The sequence below is a fragment of the Rhamphochromis sp. 'chilingali' genome (assembly GCF_963969265.1).
Source record: "Rhamphochromis sp. 'chilingali' genome assembly, chromosome: 7".
NCBI lineage: Eukaryota > Metazoa > Chordata > Actinopteri > Cichliformes > Cichlidae > Rhamphochromis > Rhamphochromis sp. 'chilingali'.
The window spans coordinates 29789191-29805697 of record NC_137934.1 but is presented as its reverse complement, the minus strand read 5'-3'; positions in this window follow the sequence as shown (position 1 = coordinate 29805697).

Here is a 16507-nt window from a genome sequence, read left to right as displayed (position 1 = left end):
AGATTTATTTATACATTATCAAAAGCTAACTGAGAAAATCAGTTTTATTATTTAGAGGTCGCCTCCATCTCACTCTATCCTCATCATTCTCCTCTGTCACACCAGCTCTCTGCAAGTCCTCCTTCACTGCATCCATGAATCTTCTCTGCGATCTTCCTTTTTCCCTGCTGCACTGCAGCTTCATATTTAACATCCTAATGGATGTCATGCCATAAAAATATTCGATCTTATCCAGCTTACCACAACATAATATTACTTTAGAACTCCAAAGGTGCAACAGCTGCATTCTGAGAACACATTTTCTGTACTTTATGTTCCCCTGAACTGCATCAAAGAAGGCAAATTTAATAAGAAACCTGTAGTAAAAAAATTAACTCTGGTGTCCTCCAGTGCCGATTGCTGAGTGGAGGCAGCTGTGTCCTGCTTCACAGAAACAAAGGACACACCCACTCAAAGCAAAGTAGGTTTGCAAATGGCAGATATATTATGTTTTAATGCTTGAAATTATACTAATGCTCACCAAATGTTATTACTTTTGTTATTAACACTGATCAGTGAGCATGCATAATTATGCATCATTTTTCCACTAATATTCTAAAGTGTTTCTTTTAACCCCTTCTGTTTTTTTCCTAAAAGACTTAGGGGCTCTTTACATCAACTTTATGACAGTCCTCCAAGTAAACTTTGCAAAGGCATTATTACTTTTTTAGAAATCAATCTTGTTTCTCTCTCCAAGTGACATGTGCAAGTTTTTTACCTTTATTAGTTTGTTAGTGATCTGCTTTTTTGAAAGCACCTGCCCAGTAAAAAGGCTGGATACTGCCTACCACTGTGCTTTATGTTTTATTACTGGCTGTGGAAATCGTGCACATTACTATTCTCTGTATGCTGCTGCTAAATGGCCATCTCTGTATATTCACAGACTTTCCCATTTGTTGGTTTTTATCTATAAATCTCCTTGTGTTGATTCCCTCTCATCTGTGTGATTATATGCGTAAAAGCCACCACTAATATAGCCTTAACTCTCACAAAGTGATATGAACGATTGTCCTAAGAATCAGAACAGAAGGAACTGAAATTGTCATGGTTACTATGGGGGACATTGAAAAAAACTTTTTATTTTGTGAAATACATTTTTCACTTTTTTGTTTCAAATCACAATTTTGCAGTCCATGCACAGACAGTTGACTACTTAAGTCATCCCCAGAGGAGGCCATACCTCCTGTTAACTGTTGTTTACATACAATAATGTATGAAATCTATTTAAAACTGAGATCTGCATTTCTTTGTTTGACAAGAATATTGTGAAGTATTAAATTATGAAACTGAAAAACACTCGAACTATATTCTAGCATAATTCTGTTAGCATTTAATTGATTAGTCATCACTTGGCTATTATTTAACAAAAGTGTTTAACCAGTGGTTTTTGAAACTGTATGTATGTTAAGTTAGCTTCACTTTAAATGACAAACTGAGGAATATAAAGAAAGGAAAAGCTAAAATGCCTTAGCAGTAAAGAAAAAATAAATATTTGCATAAAATATCCCCAGATCAAAAATAATACTTGAAGGGCATCCAGTGAAGGCATCATCCTCAGTGCAAACAATTCTCACATCCTTGTTCAGTTCCTTGTCTTTGCTTCCCATTTTATTTTTATTTTTTACTATTCTCCTGTTTGCAGTCAGGGGTTTACACTGCGCTCCACCAGCATGCCACAGATCACCTCCAACTAACCTGTCTGCTCTTAACTGTGATGAGTCGCTGTGATACAAGAAGACTGAGAATTTGTATAACTGTCACCACTAGCAATCTCTGTACATCAATACTGGTCCATTAAGTAATGGCTGTGGTTCAGTCTGTCATCAGTAGGAGTAAACTAATCGATTCATCACACAAGATGGCTTAAACAGTGAAAGTGCAGTGGATTGAAGAGGCCACTGGAGAGCAGCAGAACCCTTTGTGGCAGATTATGGCAATTCAATCACAGATTATTCTTCACTTTTACCATTAAAGCAGCACTTTGAATTAATCAGATTTTAGAAATGACTGGATTGAGCAATTGAAAATGTATTTCTTGTATAAAAAGCCTACATGGAAAATAGAAAATATTGTTGTGAAGACAACAAACGGTGTGTAAATTAAAATAAAGACATATGAATATGTTTACAGTGTAATGAGCAAATACACAGATAAGCTAATAAATAAAATAAACCAATTTGTCTGGTGAATATTTCTTAAATAGAGACTTTGTAAGAAAAGAATTTACAAATTTCCAGTTAAAGCAACTTTTCCCGCTAATTAATAATGAATGAAAAACACTTATTTTCCTAGCAATTAATTTTCCTTTTCAATGCATGCACATTTTTGTGTGGGATTTCTTGGAATAATGAAGTGACAGTGAAAGATCTGCTTCATAGCCTCGCTAACATGAGCTCCCTGATGCATAATGCACAGTAACTATTCCTGGACTTTCTAGAAAGTACTTTTCTGCACTGCTAAGGAGCCAACTCCGGGTTTTTGTTTGCACCATCTCAGTTCCTTAGTACCTCCGAGCTGGCTGTTAATCAAAAAGAAAGAAAGTATATTTCTAGCAGTGTGCTGTTGCCAGGTAACAGGTCCAATTGCTTTGGAGACTTTAAAGCCTCTTTCAAAAAATCTGCTTCCACTACTGCTGTTTGTTTGTGTGTGTTATTACTGCTTGCTTATTAAATATGTGCATACTTGCACATGTGTTATTTTCAGGAACCACATTCAAAGAACTAGAACTTTATTTGTTCCGTTTTCTTCATCATCCTTGTTTAAAAAGAGACCTTGTTAAAGTCAGCTGTCCTCTGCTGGGTTTCTCGGCAGGCGGTGTACAAACTAATTTTTGCCTTTATTCATAAACCCCATAGAGAAGTCAGGATCATGGAAAATATGGAAATGACCATTCACAAGTGGTCGGATGATTTATGTATGCTCACGTCTGACCTACAATTCATAATTATGTCAGTAAACTAATCAAGGTTACAAGATGGATAACAGAGCAGTGATTACTTGGAATGAGCTGGCATATTATATGTGTCACACACTCTAATTTATAACATCTTGACAATGGCATGTCCCATGGTTTTGCTCGTCATTGTAATTAGGAGCCTTATTCTGTGTATGTATGGTAAAGTGGCTTTCACATTTGCCACTCAAAATAAGGGCTGGAAAATTAATACCTAATTGTTATTTTCCCAATATTATTAGGTTTACTTAAGCTTGTTTTATGTCGTCATTAAAGTCAGCTTACCAAGAGCCAGTGATCTAAATGATTAGAGAAAGGGCTTTTTTCTATGTAAATGACATTGAGGCACTGGTATGAGTGTGGCCCTCGCTAAATTTCGGTTTCTGTGTGTCTCGAATGTTTCTTATATATAATCCTCTGTCTAACTCACCAGCTGGTCAAACATGTCTGTAGGAGAGGTGACGGGAGAATCATGCAAAGGAAGGGATAAAAACATAGGATGTAAGTGAGTTTATGTGGATGTTACAACTAAAAATCGAATATTTGGGTCTGATGGCTGTTTTCAGAACTCATATTCCACATCTAAGGGAAAACTGGAACCTTTAACTGGAAACAACAAACATCTGAGACTGTAACGCAATGATGACGATTTTTGTGTTTGTTTGTTTTGTTTTGTTGCATTTTGGAGCTCTTATAATTACAGTTTTCTCTTTGCATTTATCTAGCTTTATTTGTGTTGTAACGGTCCACTGACGCTGACCTTTTTTAAAATTTAAATTAAAAAACATCAGATGAATATACAAATATCTACCATTGCTTGATTGTAATGTCTGAAGCACACTACAATACATGTAAACGTCACTGGAGGCAATGAGATGCACGGGCATGCATGGCTTCCAGTGGCGGAGTCAGTTTTGGTGACGTGTACTTCTATACACGTCATACTGAGTGTGCAATTTTTGAGATGACCGATCTAAGCCCAATTGAGCATGCGTTTGATAAAGGTCAAACTAAAGGCAGAATGACCAGCACACAACAACGACAGAAGACAGCTGCAAAAAATAGCATCATAAAGGAAACCCATTCACTGCTGTGCTCAACAGGTAATTTGAGAGCCTTCATCATTAGAATTAAAACAAAACAAACAGCTCATTTGCTAACCCCTGCTGAAGGCTGTCACAATAAGAGAAAATGCAGTTTTAACCCTTGTTTTCTCTATATTTTTTTGAAGCTCAGCAGTTATACTTTTATTGGCACAACAAAAGTAAAAAAAAAATTGAAACCTACACTCTGCACCAGAGCCAGAGTCCTACAGGCTCCTGGCAGCCATCAGCATTGCTTTTTCTTTCTGGAGAATTCAGAAAGAAAGTGCAGAGAATATTCTGCTCTCCATCCCACGCACAACTGTTACATGGCCAACATTTTTGGGCATTAGGCTGTAAAATCTGGAACTGTTACAGCAGCTCACATTTTTCAAAAACTGGTGGCTTTATTTTACTTATCTGTTGACTACTGAGCCACACATAGAGCAAAAGGGCATTCTAAAAGGTCAACTTCCTTTTCTTTCAGCTTACAGATATATGAGTGGTGATGATTAATGACAGCCATTTACATTTCCTAAAACTGTGAGTCAGCACTAACTCTACAGGTATGGTGCCTATCAATAATAAGAAGAATTGCCCTACTTCATTTCTCTTTTTTTACTTAAACACTCAAAGAAAAAAAAAGGTGTACTAGATCTGGTGCATCTTGGATGCAATCTCTGCACGTGAGCAATGCTTGATAATGTTATTTTCTACTCAAACTGTTGAAATAGAAAAAGTCACTGATGAAGCAGACTACTCCAATGTGCTGGCAGAGAATACACTGGTTACATCACAACCACGCTAACTGTAACAAAGAGGAAGAGGATATATCTTGTTATTGCACATATCTACTCTTACCAACTGGCTACTAAGAGACGTGTTATACAAGAAACCTTCTAGTCTTCTCTGCTTTGATCAGCAGTTCACAAACACTGCACATGGACACTCTTACTTGTGTTCCTCAATACTGCTTCAAGCATGTCTTTGACACTTTGTCGCTCTCCGTGCCAGATAATGTGAGGGCATAATGCCCTGGCTAACACAGTAAGAGCTAGTTTGGAACTCTATCCTTGCAATATCCTGCAACAGGTGTGTGGGTTAACACAAATGATACTGTATGATGATAATGTATTTAAAAAAAACTTTTCCATTGGAGTGTTTGAAATGGATAAAAGTAATATGATGAAGTGTAGACACTAACCATTGTTGGTCACCAATCCACATAATCTGTTTCACAAATAGGTCATGATAGCAAAGTTACACCCTAACTGTATTAATATAGGCCACAACTATTCAGCTTTTGTTCTGCCTCAACACTGTAACATTAATGACATGATTAAACTGTGGCACGTGGCATGGTGGCCTACATTTTCATTGTCTCTGGCCAATAAATATGATGACATCAGATAGTCTCTATGACCCTTTATGAAGCCATTTGGAAAAACCGTAGTGAACCACTCCTTTGTCACACCTTTGTCACATCGCTGATGACGATATCTGGTCATCAAGTAATTTCTGTTGAAGATTTCTGGGTATTAGCTACAATAAACAGCTCCCAGAAAATGTGCATTACAGAAACCCTTTTGTAACCATAACCATTAAATGCTATGACACTGTTTTCTTACCAAATAATTAGGCCAAAGTGTGGAATTCAATTTCATTAGACATATACACAGAAAGGCCTCTTCAGACCCACTTCTTCTGCTTGGCTTTTGACACAGTTTAAGTTGTTAATTTTTTTTTTTTTTTAAATGTTATGCTTTTTTTTGTGTTGTGATTTTAATTCTATTGATTTTAATATAATATACTCATTTGTGGTCCTATGTCGCAAACATTGGTCAGTGGTTTCTGTTTTTAAAGTCATTTATGAATGACATTGGATATACATTTCTAATGAGATAACTCTTGATTAAATAATACCAAGGTTTATATGTTCACCATTTGGAGCGAGAGCTCGGGAAATTCCAGATGATGTGTGTAACGAAACAAAAATACAACGTGAGTGACGGGCAGAAAGATGAGCAAAGAACCAATAAAATAAAATGGGATCATTGAAAAGACATTGAAAAGAGAGTGACTAACAGCATCTCTATATTTAGATGCGGGGACAATAATTTTGTATTGTACAGGTTTAGTAGGGGTAACATAAAATCCCTGAACGAATCTATAAACCTCCCCCTTGTGTGTGTGTGTTTTTTTTTTACTGCGTATGACAGAATAATGAAGATGTAGGGCATAAACACCACAAATAGATGAAAGGGATATGACACCAGAATTAGAATCCAGTAAATCTTCCACATAGTGCTCTGTCTCATAGTGGAGCCTTAACAGTCCAGAGAAGACAACAACAATATACTTTTTCAGGTCACAGCCTTTCTTTATGAAACTGCTATTGGTACTTTTTCCCCTTACAAAGCTACAGTATAACTAGAAAAACAAAGAGCAACATCATGACTATTCTTGTAAAATGATAAAACATCTCTGGTATTGTAGATGAAAAATACTCAATCAAGCTCCAACAAAGCAGAAACTGATCCAACATTATTGTAACTTTAAATGAGCTCTTATTCATATTTATACATCTTCATACAGGGTGAGGAAATTTCCAGGGTTAATAATAGCGCTCCGCAATTTAGCCTCCCATATGGAAAAGATATATATAAATCTTATTAAGTTTTTTATCTGTCTTGTGTGAAACTTGTATGAAAAGCATATACGAGTGAAAACAGATATAAGATCCCTTGAAAAATTATATAATGAAACTTGTATGTTTTGGATACTTACTAAAACAATATATGAAAGTAATGAGAAAGTGGCCACTTTCATGAGTAAATCATGTAATCCTTATATGATTTACTCATGAAAGTAGCCACTTTCATGAGTAATCACATATAAGTTTTTACTATTTCTTTTCCATATGGGCTGACTTCTGAGCTTAAAGCCCTTCAGAGAAGAATAATGAACAACTGAGTGAATCGTGCTTTGAATCAGCTTCTACTCTTCAGTCCAGAGAGAGCAAAAGTTGCTTCAATGATGCATAAAGCCAGGTCCTAACTATTTGGACAATAAGAGTTTTTGTAGCTAGCCTTGTGCACCCTTAGAGTGGATTTTAAATTAAACAATCAAGATGTGACTGAAGTGCAGTCTAATGAAAGTATTGCATTAATTCATTTGACATTACACATTTTTTTGTTGAATATATTCCTAAAAGTATTCAAACATTCTACCATTATTTTAAATATAAGACTTGCTTTTAATACATGAAAGAAAATAATTTGCGGTCAATGCCTTCAGTAACTGAAGATCGCGCTCTGCTGGGTTGAGACCAGGTGACCGAGTTGGTCATTAAATAAAATATAATCATATTTTGTGCCTTATGCTTTTGCAGTTTCTCAAATCTATTGTCCGTTTGCACTGTGAAGTGCCTGGCAATCAGTTTTGTAGCATTTGGCTCAATCTGAGTGTAGCTGTGTACATTTCATAGTTCATCCTGCTACTTTTATCAGCAGGAACATCATCAGTAAACACTTGCAGCCCAGTTCCACTGGCAGCCATGCATAACCATGCCAAAAAATACCAACTAGGGGTGAGAATTGAGAACTGATTCTTGTAGAGAACAGGTCCCCATCCCGTTCCTTGGAATTCTTCGTCTGCTTGCCTATTGAACCCACTTATTGGTTACATTTGCTTTTATGGTACAATCAGTGAATTTCAGTTGTTGTGTGTCAGAAGAGGAAAGTAGGGGGACACTCTACAGTGTGGATATAGACACTTTTATTTTTATTCCACAAAAGGATGAGAATGTGTTCTTCAAGTACAAACTGCACTGGAAACGCTAAATTCTTATCAGTTCCTAACACTATCTCCCACAATGTTACATAATGTCTATCAGCTGTTCTTTCCTGTCTCTATACTTTTCTCTTCCCCTCATTCAAGTTACAAATTACAATTTAATCTTGGCTTCATTTGTCCAAAGAACTGTTTGGGTTTTTTCTCTGAGGACTGCTCAGGCTATTTTAGATGTCATCTGGCAAAGTGTGGGGGACAGCTTGGATCTTCCAGATGTTGGAAAAGTGGTTTTACATCCAAATATTTTGTAATTTCATGCAATTGCTTGAACTGATGATCTTGAATCTGCATCTGAAAATGTCTATATTAGATCTTCACCGAGTTCCTTGGACTTTTCCATTGTTCTGAGTATCAATCAATCCAATGAGGGATGTCAAATCAATTCCTTTTTTATACTGGCAAAGAGAAACTACCATCTGTAGTCAATCATGATTACTTTTTTTTTTTTTTTTTTTTTTTTGTGTCCCGTTTGGATCTTTAGCCATCAGAATTGTTGTCTTAAGGCCAAGAAAGATGCCAAGCGGATTTATTTTACCAAGTGGACAATCATGGCCTTGCCATATTGGTCCATTTGATTGACCTTTATTATAATTATGAATTTATTTTATTTTGAGTTGCTACAAACGGGACAGACATGACTGGGGGATAGGACAGGGAGAGAGAGTGAAAGAAAGAGAGGGAGAGAAAGAAAACCAAAGGGGAGAAGAGACGGTGAGAAGGGGGAGAAGAAAGAAAGAAAAACAAACAAAAAAAACAAAACACCTGGGTCACCTGTATGGAGAAAAAAAACTGAAGAGAAAGCAAACAACAAAGAGCAACATAATAAAAAAAACGGCACCATCACAATAAACTAGCTAGCAATAGATATCAGTAGATACTAAATAATAAACGATATTGTGCAGCACGCAAGATAGACAGCGTACAATGTGCTTTGAGGCAGCAGCCAAGAAAGCTGTAGTCCGCGTCTGTGAATACCCGTGTGTACACCTGTGTGCATACCTGTGTGCATCAGGATGCTTGCATTCCAAAGGTTTCTCCATGTAATGATCTGCTAGAGGGTGTGGGGGAGCCACAGCCCCGTCCTCCAGGGTGTGAAGCAGGTATGGAGGAGATCAAAACTCCAGACATCCAGAGGTCCCCAGAACACAAGAGACCAAGGAAGACCAACAGAGGGGCAGCCGCGCCACTGTCCCAGTAAGAGCTGAGGAGAGTCCCAGATGAGGGCTCACTCAGCAGCCGCGGAGCAGAAGCCAGGGGGAGTTGCAGTGACGCGCCCGTAAGCTCCGCCGGCAGCCAGCTGTGCCTGAGTGACCGAGCCCCAGGCCGAGAGGCCGAGGGCACCCCACCTCCGAAGTGGCCCGAGCGAGCCCCAGGCTCCAGGCCCCGATAAGCGGCCGCCAAGGAGTGAGCCGGTGTGTACCCGGACGCCCACCCCCAGACACAAAGAACCACCAACGCACCGACACCTGAGGGAGTCCGCCACTGGCAGGGGAAGTGGTGGGTGGAGATAGGCCTCCAAACCTTGGAGGGCCTGAGATGTCCCCAGAGAGGTGGCGTCTGATACCCAACCTGACATATAGACACAGACATACAGGCACACACAGACACAAACATCCATTCCCACCCTCATGCTCTCATATGCACTTACTCCACACTCAACCAACATGGAGACAGACATAAAGAGACGCTGTACACACGATCACACTCACCAAGCGTACTCTACAAACCGGGTCTAGGTACCCTTGCCCCTGGAGGGGGGAACTGCACCCAGACCCAGGTGGTGTTACCCTTTTCCCTGCGGTGGGGGGAGGCAGACCGCCCCGACTCCGCAGCAGCAGGGAGGCCCCACACTCCACACCGCAGTTGGACGGCCAACTCCTCCTAGCCCCCCCGCTCCAGCAGGCCGCAGAGAACGGGGGTGAGAGAAGACTCCAAACCTCCCTCCACCCGCTCATTGTAGTGTTGATGCATGTGTGTTCTAAGGTGCAATTAAAACCCAGGAGGACATGGAGCTACCTGCCAGAGAGCAGCAGGTAAGCGCATAGTCCCTCCTGTTAGCCCTCAATGTCTACATGTATTCAAAATTGAGAGGTGGGCAACGATGCCAGGGGTGAGGTATACACCCTGATGGTAATTTGGACTCTGTGTATCGTGCCCACCCCCAAGATCCTATATGTATGTGTAATGAGAGTGTGAGTAATGTGAATGTCTAAGTTGTGGGATAAAATTGAGGCAGAGGCAGCCAGAAGGGGACGGGGGGGGGGGGGGGGGGGGGGGTAGCCTCCTCTGCACCCTGGTGACATACCCCTACTCCAAGGCCCTGCATGTGTGGGTGGGTGTGGTGGAGCGGGAAGAGGGAGGCAGCTGGAGATGGGGAGGGAAGGAAGGGAGGGGCAGGTGACCCCTCCCTGGGGCCAGCTCCCCCGCTGACCCCAGTAGGCACTCCCATACTCCGCGACCCGCCAGGGAAAGGGGGCCCAGGCCCATCCAGACCGGGGCCCAGTGCAGCAGCGCCGCCCGGCCCCACAGAGCCGGGACAGTCCACCCAACCCCACCACAGAGAAAACTGCACCCACCCCACCATCCATTCATCTTCCAGCCTACATGAGACAATAGACGCCCAGGCTGAGATCTTCCTCCACCTCTCCTGTATCTCCCCCTCCTGCAGAGAGTTCCTGAGGGGAGGAAAGCTCCTGCAAGATGTGACAATCTCCCCCACCAGTTGAAGAGCCCCCCAGGCGGCTCGACGCACCAGCGGCACCCTGCGCCAGGGATGGGCCCCCATGCACCCACCCGCCCACAACCCTGGCAACACACAAACCAGGACCCAAGGCCCCGAGGCCCGGCCAGGGCCCCAGCCCAGAGACGGAGCGCCCCCAGAACCTCATGCCCATCCCGGACCCACCCAGGGGCAGACAGGCTACCAGGTCAGTAACCCACGTCCGTCAGCACAGACCCTCCCCTAGCCCCGCTGCACGCAGCCACGAGGAAACAGTCACCCGAGAGCCAAAAGAGCCCCCACCCGGACATGACCGCTACCCCGGGTTGAGCCCCCCAAGGAAGATGCCTCCGGGGAACCCCCCGACGCCCTAAGCCTGTCCCTACCCCCACACCAGTCACAACAGTGAAGGCGGGACCAAACTATGACCCCCCACCCCCACTAGGTGATGGAGCTGATCAAAGGAGCCCAGAGCAATTGATCTGATGTGGTGGCAGAGGCTCTATCAAGACTAATGTAATCTAATAGATAATTTCTATATTGGTTAGAATTAAGATTGTTTTTATTTTTCCAGTTCATGAGGACAGTTTTCTTGGCTATGCATAGGGCAGTGAAAACCATATGGGCGATATTCTTTTCTGAAGTGACATTATCTAAGTTGCCCAACAAACACACTAAGGGGGAAGTTGGAATGTTACATTTCAGACACTTTGATAAGTCTTCACATATCTCGCGCCAAAACTTCTGCACTGGTGGACAGAACCAAAGAGCGTGAATGTAATTGTCTGGTGTATTGCCTTGACAGTGTGAGCAGTTGTTGGAAGATGTAAAGCCCATCTTGAACATCCGATGACCTGTATAGTGCACTCTATGTAGTATTTTGTATTGTATTAATTGCAGACTGGGATTTTTAATCAATTTAAAGGTTTTTAAGCAAATCTGAGACCAGAAGTTTTGGTCTAAGCTGACTGATAAATCTGCTTCCCACTTTGCAATAGGAAGGGATATTGATTCATCTAATTTAGAAAGTGTTCTGTATATTTTAGATAATAATTTGGGGGATTTAAGAGTAAGGAAATGTGCCGCACTTGGTGGTGTTTGTAATTCAACTTGACTGAGGTTAAATTTCTTTTTTACTATGGATTTAATTTGTTGATATTCTAAAAATCTTTTCTTGTTGATCCCATATTGTGCAACTAGTCTGTCAAATGGAATAAATTCTGTTCCCTCTAATATATGTTCTGTCATGGTCCTGCGGCCATGACTCAGTGACTTTGTGTTTGTGTTCCTTATTGTTATTATTCTCTTTATTATTCTTGGGCTGTTTTGGGATGGTTTGTGTTTTGGGATTTTAGATACTGGGTTTTGGGTTTGTGCTCCCTCTATTGGTCCCTGGTGTTAGTGTTCCCCTGTCTCGTCAGGTTAATCAGGTCCAGCTGTGTCTCCCACCTGTGTGTGATTTCCCAGTGTCTCTCTGTGTACTTATAGTGTGTGTTTGCCTCTGTTCCTCGTCGCGTCGTCTGTATTCATACCTTGTGAAATCCCCTGCGTGCTCTCCCTGCTGTTCTCCCTTCATGTTCAGGTTTGCCACTCCTTTGTGTAGTTTCTCCCAGTTTAGTTCGTCCTTAGTTCTGTTTGCCATCTCCACTTTATGTCTGGTATTGTTAATAAATCACCCTTCACATCTGAATAAGTGCTGCATTTGAGTCCTCCTTCCACTCTTCACACGGCCGCTGCCCCAAACCGTGACATGTTCTAAGTATTTAATTCCTTTACAACTCCATTCTGGGAAATTAATCATATTATTGTTTTGTAATATGTCAGGGTTATTCCAGATAGGTGTACGTTTACATGGGATTAATGAAGACTCCGTTATTTTTAGAAACTCCCACCATGCTGTCAGAGAGAAGCTGATGTTGATACTTTTAAAGCATTCATGTCTTTTGATGTTTGAGCTAATAAATGGTAGGTCTGAAATCTCTAGATCCATCAATCATGATTACTAACATGAAGTTAATAGGTCTTGTCCTTGTCAAATTAAGGGACCTTGTAGACTCCTCAGCAGCACTTATGAAAAGACAATCATCATTAACTATCTTTCCACCCTAGCAAAAGAACAGTTCAAAGAAATCACTAAAAGCCTAAAAATTATAATGACATTGTTGCCCATTATGAGCATATGTAAACTTCTGACCACCTGTATGATGACAGCCGGGCAAAAGGTGAACACTCTTAGCACTCTAAACAAATATCAAAAGAGCTCAAAAAAGATTCAAAAACAAAAAAGATCCAAACGAGTAGTGCAAGTTGAGAATAAAATTCAAATTTAGAAGTGTGATTTTTTGTTAACCTGCATTAACTCTGCACCCTGGCACTGATTTTTTTTTCTCTTGAGCCATGTTCCCCCTTTCCATCATGCCATGAGGCTTAAACCAAATTAAGCACATGCATTAAAACAGCACTTGTTAGATAGACAGAAAAATGCAGAATGCTACTAAAACAGCAGGCCCAGCATGCACTTGGTAATTACTTGTTTTTGTGTGCCCTTTCCCTCTCGCAGTACATGCTGGGTCTTTGGTGCTCAGCGTTTTTCTCTCTTAGCCTCTGGTGCCACAACTGGGAATCACAGAATTTATACACTTCTCAGGTGGCCCCACACAAGAAAGGAGTGCAAGGTAGAGATGCATCAGCAATGGCAGTTATAGCTGCAGACTTCAGGATTAGAAATGAAATGTAAGTACTATAAAAAGACATAAATGCATATTGGAAACCCATGAATTGGCATACACCTATACAACACTACTCATCCAGATAATTGGACATAAGCTCAAGAATGTAATTGCAAGGATTGCTCTCCTTGAAAAAGAGTTCTGTTAGCCAACATCAAGAAAGCTGAAGGTTTAGACTAAGATATCCCAACAAATAATAATGATCATATAAGAAATACTTTAGTTCTTTTGTTATGTTCATCCTTCAAATCTCAATCACTGACATCTGAGTTGTGTAAAATGTCAAACAGAGCTGGGGGTGTGTGCGTGTCAGGCAACGTGAAACATAAATCACTTGATGAGGTAAAGATTTTTGCTTCCAGGAGAGGATTTCCAATGAGTCCCCCAGAGATACAGTAAGAGACAAAGGCGACTGGGAAACCTGTGATGTAAACAGCATCATGAAAGTCGCACCTGGCCAACTATGTGTGTGGGTGAACATTCTTTATACACCCTCTCTATGTGGCCAGCCTTCTTCTAAATGAAAAGGTCTTTGAATTGCTCAAATTATTCTCTGCTCTGTGTAATGTGTGTAATTGCTAGATGACATTAGCACACAGAGGGAAAAAATGGATTGTGTAAACCATTGTTGTGTGTGAGCACAATTTCCTGTTTTGGGCGCATAGACAAAGATGTGTGCTTTTTGCACTCCCTTTTATCACAATACATAATTGGTGACTCACAAGGTAAATTTGTCCTGTTCATCAAGTTCAAGTTGAAAAGGAGACTTAACAAGGAATCACTGCTTATTTGCGTTTTTACTTTCTTGCTAGTGTTTTTACTCTTCTTTTGAAATGCACCAAAGGGATTTTTTTTTCTTTTTAACAAACTGCCTTTTGCCCATAAAAAGTGTAGCCATGTGTTTAATCTTTTCTTTGTATTTACTATGTCCTTTAAGTGATTTATCCAGCCCCACTGGTATTATATACTTAGATTTTTCAGTAATATTAGTGAAGGGCTAGAAGTATTTGACATTCTCTCAAGTTTTTGACAAGACAGTGTTCTACTATGTGCCACTTCGTTTCGCTTATTCATAAAGGAGTACAACAGTTTTACAGCAAAGGGTAAAGCAATTCATGGCTTTCTAAGCGACTTTGAATTTTACAAATGTTTTTATAAGTACCATCTGCTTTATCAGTATATCTGTGATTAGAAATCTGACATATGACTGAGCATATGACTTATCGACCCTCATTCTGGGTCCAAACTCCTTCTTTAAGGCTGTCTGTTTTTTATATGTATAAACAAGCCAGTAAAAATATTCAATGGTGACTGTCAATCTTTCTGACTATTTGTTAGCATCATTCATGTGCATTGCATTTATAAGCTCAATTTTTAAAACCATATTATGTAACTACAGCCCATGGGCTCACAATATGCCAGACACCAAACATTAAAATGATTCAGAAAAGAATCACTCTGAGGTTAACTAAGAATTGAATGGGTAGCTAAGGCACCAAATTTTTTCATAGGGAGTAATCCAAACCACGCAGTAACATAATGACTAACTTTGTGTTGTGGATGAATCATCGAACGTGCTCTCTTGACTGAAGTTTGGCTGTTTTCAGCCTCTTTTTCCCTGCCCTGATAGGATTGCGTTTGTCTTTCGCCATTCGGGAGCCTCAAATAAACTTTTATTGAGGATAAAAAAAAGTTAGCATTCATCTTCTATTTTCATTCTGTTAATAATATTATTCTGTTATAATATTATCCAAACCATAACTGTGTAGCTAACTACTAGGTAGCACACCATTGTGTACCAGCTACCCAACATTAGTAACCCTGCAAACATTTCTGCTGTTTAATTTTCTGACCACACTGATGTTGAAAGTGATAGCGGAGCTGCACATTTTACTTTTTTAGAAATTCCTCAGTCAAAACATGGTATTTCGTCTTTAGATGACACGTAGCGGGCTAACTTCCTGCTGACTTCAACTTTTGCTAGACTTTGTAAATCCTCTTTCTCATGCATGTCTGAATGTTAACGTTTATTGCAAAGCAGCCACGTTAATCATTTTACTGAACATGAAGGAATTTTGACTATTTTTAACTCTCAATGATCTAAGAGTTGTTTGAGTTTGGGAACTGAAGAAAGGTTCGGACCTGGGGCAAAGCATAGGGAACTTTTTTTTATTAGCCATCCAAACACATGTACCCCTATAAACCCTGTAAAAGTCAGTTTTAACTTGTATTTCTGTAGGTCGGCTTGTGTTACACGCTCTTTTATGGCTGCCACCATGTTGTTTTTTTGGAGCCAGGAGTTACAATATTTGGACAAGACTGCTAAGTTAACAGCTGAGGCTAGCTAGCTTTTTTAGCCTAAAGTCTTAAAATGCCACAGTTTCACTCACCGAAACTGAATCTCACATGTCCCTAATAAATCACACAGCAAGGCATATTATGTTATCTGTCAAATGACTCCATGAAAAACTATCTAAAAAGGCAAAAACACCATTAAAAAATCTAGTTCTGGCAGCCAGCTATCAGATAGAGCTTTGTGCATCACTACACCTGTACACCTCAAAGCAGCCACACTCCCAGCATGATTATGCACTACTTCTACAACAATTTTAAACTTCCTTTGTACACCTTAATTCTTAATATGTAGTGTACGAGATTCACTTTGCTCTGAAGTGAAAAAGCAGTTTCAGTTGGAATTAATCTTCTTTAACTGATGCCAACACAGCAAGAAAGCAAGCAGTTTAACTTCACTCTCTTGGAGGGGGTTAGTGCATCAGTATGCTTCACACAAAGTACTTATCAAACTGCATAACGTTGCCTGAAACCTCCAGTGCAAAATGTTTTTAACTGGCTTGTAGATTTACTTTCTCAAAAGAATAGTGGTGTAAATTACTCAAGCTGCTAAATCTTTTTACACTTTACCACTGTAACACCGTTTACCCATGTGTGAGTGCACATCCAAAGCTGGAGAAAACGAGACGGGAGGAAACTCAGAGCATGTGCACGTAGGCAGTGCTGTTTAACTGCTTTGTGTGTGTGTGTGCGTCCATGTGCATATGCGTGCATGTGTGTGATTTTATATAACACTTAGTTGCCTATTCAGCAGCAAGAATTATTGGTTCTCAGCCAGACT